Here is a 6,958-nt window from a genome sequence, read left to right on the forward strand (position 1 = left end):
AATCGAGGGTGCGGGGGGTAGGCGGCGGCGGCCGGTGGACCGGGGGGGTGCTCGGCGACGAGGGGGGCCGGATCTAGCGAGGTGGGATAGCGATCGAGATGGAGGGGGATCGAGATCGAGTGTCCATGAAATTTAAAAATATTCATGATAGTTCAAAAAGTGCCCATGAAATACAATCGAGAAATGAAGGCTACGATTTAAATACAATCGATCCTAGCTAGCTATCTGTTCACAATCTTCTTGCCCTTCTTTTTCGCAAATGGAGTTCTTCTGTGGAATGGACGTCCTTTAGGTAGGGTGGTCCTGCTTCTTCTTGTGGTGTATGCTGCTACTTCATCATCGTCGTCATGTTCGATCCTCGGGTCGCCGTACTTGTCGAAGTCTTGCTCATTGGCTACTCCATCCATTCCGATGATCTTCCTTTTGCCTCTCCTCACGACAACACGACTGGGCTTTGACGGGTCGGTAATGAAGAAGCATTGGTCAACTTGGGAAGCCAGTACCCATGGCTCATTTTCCGCAGTGACGTTTGCGCCCGCGGTCTTGGATTTGGCTTCGGGTATAACCATGGTGGTGAAATACCGGTCTTCTTTTAGGACGCTCTTCGCCCATCTGACACGGAACATCGGGACCTTCTCTCCAGCATAGCTCAGCTCCCAGATCTCCTCGATCCTTCCGTAGTATCTGTCTTTGTCATTATCGGTGTAGGATTCCATCGTTACCCCGGAGTTCTGATAACCATCGCTCTTCATGTCCTTGGCCTCGGTGTAGAATGTGTAGCCGTTGATATCGTACGCCTCATAGGTCATCAGGTTGGGCTCGGCGCCCTGTGACAAGGCGAATATGAGTTGTTCTTCCGCGGAAGAATCCTCATGTAAAGGGTACGACAGAAGCTTCTGCTTGAACCAACGCGTGAAACATGAGTTGTGCTCTTTGATTATATCTCTGTCCGTCCTCTGTTGGCCTCGGTCATTGTACGTATTCTTAATAAAGGTTTTGTGCTCTACCACCCAAGGATCGACCACGTCTATGTGTTGTAGCGCGACTAGGTTTGCTCTTTCAAAGTCGGCGAGTCGACCCTCTAAGTCGACATGCATTTCGCGGCGACCCTCACGGTGACCCCATCCAGCGAGCCTGCCGAGGTGCCTGTTGACGGGCAGACCAACGGGGTTCTCGATGCCTAGATAATTCGTGCAGTAGGAGATGCACTCTTCGGTCAGAAAGCCCCTGGCTATACTTCCCTCTGGACATGACATGTTGCGAACGTATCCTTTGATGACAGCATTCATCCTTTCGAACGGCATCATGCTGTGCAGGAACGTCGGCCTGAGTTGGATGATATCCTCCACTATATGGACCAGCAGATGCACCATAACGTCGAAGAATGCGGGCGGGAAGTACATCTCAAGCTCGCATAGTATCACCACAATCTCTTCCTGTAGCCTTCTGAGTTGCCTCACGCCAATCGACTTCCGAGAGATGACGTCGAAAAAGTTGCATAGGCCAAATAGCGTTTCACGGACGTGCGCGTCCATGATCCCACGGATTGCAACTGGAAGTATCTGCGTCATCAGCACGTCACAGTCGTGAGACTTCATCCCACTGAACTTCTGCTTCGCTGGGTCTAGGTATCTGCTTATCTTCCCCGCGTAACCGTAAGGAAGTTTTACTCCTAGGAGGCAGGTGAAAAACTGCTCGATCTCCTCCTGACTTAGAGTGAAGCACGCGGGAGGGTAGTTATTTCCGGTCTTCTTGGCCTTTTTGCCTTTGCGACGACTTACTGTGTCCTGCTTCGCCTCATCATCATCATCATCATCATCATCATCATCATCATCATCATTAGCGTGAAGCTCCTGCCTGATGCCCATTGATTTCAAGTCTGCCCTTGCTTTCGGCCCATCTTTGGTCCTCTCTGGCATGTTGAGCAGGGTACCAAACAGACTCTCGCACACGTTCTTCGTGATATGCATGACATCAAGGCTGTGAGGCACACGGTGGATCTTCCAGTACGGCAAGTCCCAGAAAACAGACCTCGTTTTCCATACCTTTAGCAGCGGCTCTGGCGCCTTTCGCTTCTTTCCCGGCTCTGGCGCCTTTTGCTTCTTTCCCGGCAGTGGGCAGTCTTTCCACTTTTTCAACAGCTTGTCTATTTCCTCGCAGCTCCTCGTACACGGGCGTTTTCGGGGTTCGGTTTCACCATCGAAAAGATCCTTGCATTTCCTCCACGGGTCATCGTCGCGAAGCCACCTTCGTTGTCCCATGAACACGGTTTTCGAAGACCCGGGATCTCTATCTAGCTGGCGATACGTTGTGTCATCCATGCACCTTACGCATCCAGAAAATCCGTGGACTACCTACCCCGCGAGATATCCGTAACCGAGATAGTCGTGCACCGTCGTCAGCAGTGCGGCTCTCATAGGGAAATATTCTTTCTCTGCGGCGTCCCACGTATTGCCTGGCGTTTTCCACAGCGTGTCAAGCTCCTCTTTCAGCAGCCCCAGATACAGATTGATGTCGTTCCCTGGTTGTTTCGATCCTTCAATTAGCATACTCATGTGAATGTACTTCCTCTTCATGCACAACCAGGGGGGAAGGTTGTACATCCACACAAACACAGGCCAAGTGCTATGTGTGCTTCTCTGGCTGCCAAACGGATTGACTCCATCGGTGCTCGCGCCCAGCACGATGTTCCTTGGATCGTTCCCAAATTCTAGGTCTTCGAAGTTCAACGCTTGCCACTGGCTCGCATCCTTAGGGTGACTCAGCATCTTGTCTTTTTTATCTATCTCCGGATCATTTGCGTCATCTTCTCGCTTCTTCTCCTCCCTATCCGCGTGCCAACGCAGGAGCTTTGCTACCTTAGCGTCCGCGAAATACCGCTGCAGACGAGGAGTGATCGGAAAGTACCACACCACTTTTCGAGGAGCTTTCTTCCTCTTCTTGTATCGAGTGACGCCGCACACCGGACATATGGTAGACTCCACGTGCTCGTCCCGATAAATGATGCAATTGTTCATGCACACATGGTATTTCACGTGCGGTAAATCCAGAGGACACACGATTTTCTTCGCCTCCTCCAAACTGGTCGGGCACTTGTTCCCCTTGGGAAGACGTTCGTGCCAGAATGACATGTTCTCGTCGAAGCATGCGTCGGTCATTTTGTGTTTTACCTTCATCTCCAGAGCCATGAGCGTTACTTTCAGGCGAGTATCCTCGGGCCTGCGTCCTTCATACAATGGAGTAACCACGTCTAACTCAAGTTGATCCATCTTGGCTTTCTCTCGGGCGGCAGCTCTTGCGTTATCCGTCTGCTTGAGAAGCAGCTCTTGAATATGAGGGTCCTGCACCTAGCCCATCGATGGTCCAGCGTCGTCTTCTCCTCCGGCATCATCATCTTCATGATCATGCCCGTCGTCTGCTCCGGCATCTTCCTCATCATCATGTCCTGCATCTTCTACATGATGATTGTGTACAGCATCACCGTCGTGATCATCTCCTGGGGATTCTTCGTCTTCTCGCCCGCCCGAGCCGCGGTGGTTGTCTTGCTTCCCTTCCTCATTTCTTGCCCGGCCCCCATGGACGACTTTGTAGTCATCTTCATCACCTTGCCACCGATAGCCATCCATGAAACCACGCAAGAGCAGGTGGTCCCACACCAGCCCGGAATCTGGGTCCGCAATAAGGCTCCTCAGCTTGCATCTTCGACACGGACATCTTATCTCCGTCTCGTTCTTTTGAAGCATCTCGGCCTTCGCGGACCTCAAAAACCTATTCACGATGCCTTCGGTCATCGTGCGGACCATGGCCGCCTGCGGGGTAGAGCAAAACGATATTTTAGAACCAAGAAAAATTTTGGCATGACTTTCCCTAAAAATAGGACAAAAAAGAATGCTTAATGCCAAAATTCTCGCCGAAACGGAAATGAATCAACATTCCGGCAAAATATTGGCAACTATCGCATTTCAAATACCGGTACACCTCCAAACACAAACACATATGCAACACCACAAACATATGCAACACCACGAACATACATAGATCTAGTTAGGCCATAAAAAGTGCATGTGCACATTGTTGTAGGGAGAACAATATAAATATAGCTTCCCCCCTTACTTACCTATCAAAACAAGGTAATTTAACCACTTAATTTGAATGATTCTATGGTGGAAATGAGGTGAAAAAGAGGAGGCACCCGAGACAAGGAGGAGGTGGAGAGAATGAAGTGGGGAGAAAGTGAGTGTGGGTAGGAGAGGCTGTCCAAAATATCTTGTTGCTGCCCACTTACTAATGGCGCACCAACTCTAAATGCACCATTAGTAATCCAGGTTACTAAGTTTTGCAAAAAAAAAACATACTAATGGCGCACGGTGGAATAGTGCGCCATTAGTAGTTTTGCAAAAAAAAATAAAAAATATAATAAAAAAAACAACATTAGTGGCTCACTTTCCGACAGGTGCGCCATTACTAGTTACAACTAGTATGGTGCACTGAGTGTGGATGCGCCATTAGTATATTTGGACAGGCGCACTAGTTCAATTTTTTTTGATACTAATGGCGCACCTTGGGCCAGGTGCGCCATTAGTAGTTTCAACTCTAATGGCGCGCACCGCTTGTCTGGTGCGTCATTAGTGTCAATCCCATCTATAGCCCTTTTTCTAGTAGTGCACCTCCATCTGGTGTCAATATCATTGATTCTAAATGGGTATTTAAGGTGAAGAAACATGCTGATGGCTCCATTGAGAGGTATAAGGCACGCCTGGTTGCAAAGGGATTCAAACAACGGTATGGCATTGATTACGAAGACACGTTCAGTCCTATTATTAAACCAACTACTATTCGTGTTCTTCTTTCCTTGGCTGTTACTCGAGGATGATCGCTTCGACAGCTTGACGTTCAGAATGCTTTTCTCCATGGAGTTCTGGAAGAAGAGGTCTATATGCGTCAGCCGCCAGGGTTTGTTGATCCTGATCAGCCACATCATTTGTGTCGTCTTGTCCAGGCTCTCTATGGGTTGAAGCAGGCCCCTCGTGCATGGCATGCACGTCTTGGAGCTGCTCTTCGTGCGCATGGTTTTGTGCCTTCTACAGCGGATACGTCTCTGTTTATTCTTCAGCGGCTTGAGGTGACTATGTACATTCTGGTCTATGTTGATGATATCATTCTTGTCAGTTCATCTGCTATTGCTCCGGACCGGCTTGTGTCTTCTCTTGGTGCTGAGTTTGCTGTTAAGGATCTTGGGAGACTCCATTATTTCCTGGGTTTGGAGGTGCTTCATTCTGATGGTTGTCTAGTCCTTTCTTAGAGGAAGTACTCTCAGGATCTTCTACGTCGTGCTGGTATGTTGCAGTGCAAGATTGCCACGACTCCTATGTCTGCCACAGACAAGCTGACAGCTCTTGATGGTGACTTGCTCTCTCCTAAGGATGCTACGGAGTATCGCAATATTGTTGGTGGGCTGCAGTACTTGCTCGTTACTCGACCAGATATATCTTTTGCGGTTAACCGTGTGTGCCAGTACCTTCATGCACCTCGTGGACCTCACTGGTCCGCTGTTAAGCGCATCTTGCGCTATGTTCGTCACACCGGTTCATATGGTCTCTCTCATCGGCCTGCATCTTCTGGACTGGTCTCAGCCTTTTCTGATGCCGATTGGGCTGGTTGTCCTGATGATCGGCGATCCACGGGGGGACACGCTGTGTTCTTTGGACCTGAGTTGATCGCCTGGCAAGCTCGCAAGCAAGCTACAATGTCCCAGAGTAGTACTGAGGCTGAGTACAAAGCAGTTGCTAATGCCACAGCTGAGATCATATGGGTGCAGTCATTACTTTGAGAGTTGAAGGTTTCTCCCACTCAGTCGCCTGTCCTTTGGTGTGACAACATCGGAGCCACATATCTTTCATCTAATCCGGTATTTCATGCCCGAACGAAGCACATCGAAGTTGACTATCATTTTGTCAGGGAACGCGTTGCAAAGAAGCTTCTTCAGATCAAGTTTGTTTTTTCTAAGGATCAGCTTGCTGATATCTTCACTAAACCTTTGCCCTTGCCTTCTTTTGAAGGATGTCGACGCAATCTTATCCTTCTGAGTATTTCAGGACATAGTTAAGATTGAGGGAGGGTGTTAGACTAAGTATATATTGGATATACGTGCTGTAACATAACTCGTATTTGTACGGTTCCCTCTTATAAATATATGACAGCCGTACCCACCAAGGGTATCGAGCATTGTTCCAAACCCTAATACGTCTAACTTGCTGTACAGTACAAGATTCCGCAACCCAGATATCATCCCCAGCTCCTCTGGGATTCCTCCTGCGAGATTATAGGCCGAGAGCCGCAGTGCCTTGAGATTTTGGAGCCTGGAGAATGAGCGAGGTATGAAGCCAACAAGATTGTTGCTGCTCAAGTCCAGAAAGGTGAGGGTGAGCAACATGGATATGTTTGCCGGGATGGCGCCAACAAGATTGTTGTTGTTGAGTTTGATCTTGGGGAGGTTCCGGAGGGCTGCCGAATACAAGTAATCGAGCGTACCGTTGAGGCCGGCGTTGGGAAGGCTGAGCTCCGTAACATGTCCGGCAGCGTCACAGGTGACGCCGAACCAAGAGCAGGTGGAATTCGTGGTCGACCATGAGGACAGCGAGTTGGCACCAACCAAAGTGGACTTCCATCGGAGAAGTGCTTCCGCTTCCAGATTGGTCGCCTTGGCTGCGCATACTAGCAAGAGAAGCGAGATATGGAAGAGTTTCTTTAGGGGCGCCATTGAAGTGTTGGGTAAGAAAGTGGCAAGCTGCAGAGCATTTCCTTAGTTTACAAGTACCTAGAGTTCATATAGATAAAAGAGATTGGTGTAGAAAAGGCGAATAATATCTGGTTATCTTAATTTTCAACCTCACAGGAAGGTGACTACTAGTCTGTGCTGGGTGATAAGGTGACGACTGATGGCTATGTGCGTGGTTTT

The 6,958-nt window shown here is 49.1% G+C and overlaps 1 pseudogene; it reads right to left on the reverse strand.

Annotated features, from left to right (window-relative positions):
- LOC119341559 overlaps positions 1-6,794 on the reverse strand; it is a 19,406-nt pseudogene extending 12,612 nt beyond the window's left edge.
- Between the last annotated feature and the right edge of the window lie 164 nt (positions 6,795-6,958).

This window comes from Triticum dicoccoides, chromosome 7B (assembly GCF_002162155.2).
Source record: "Triticum dicoccoides isolate Atlit2015 ecotype Zavitan chromosome 7B, WEW_v2.0, whole genome shotgun sequence".
Taxonomy (NCBI): domain Eukaryota; kingdom Viridiplantae; phylum Streptophyta; class Magnoliopsida; order Poales; family Poaceae; genus Triticum; species Triticum dicoccoides.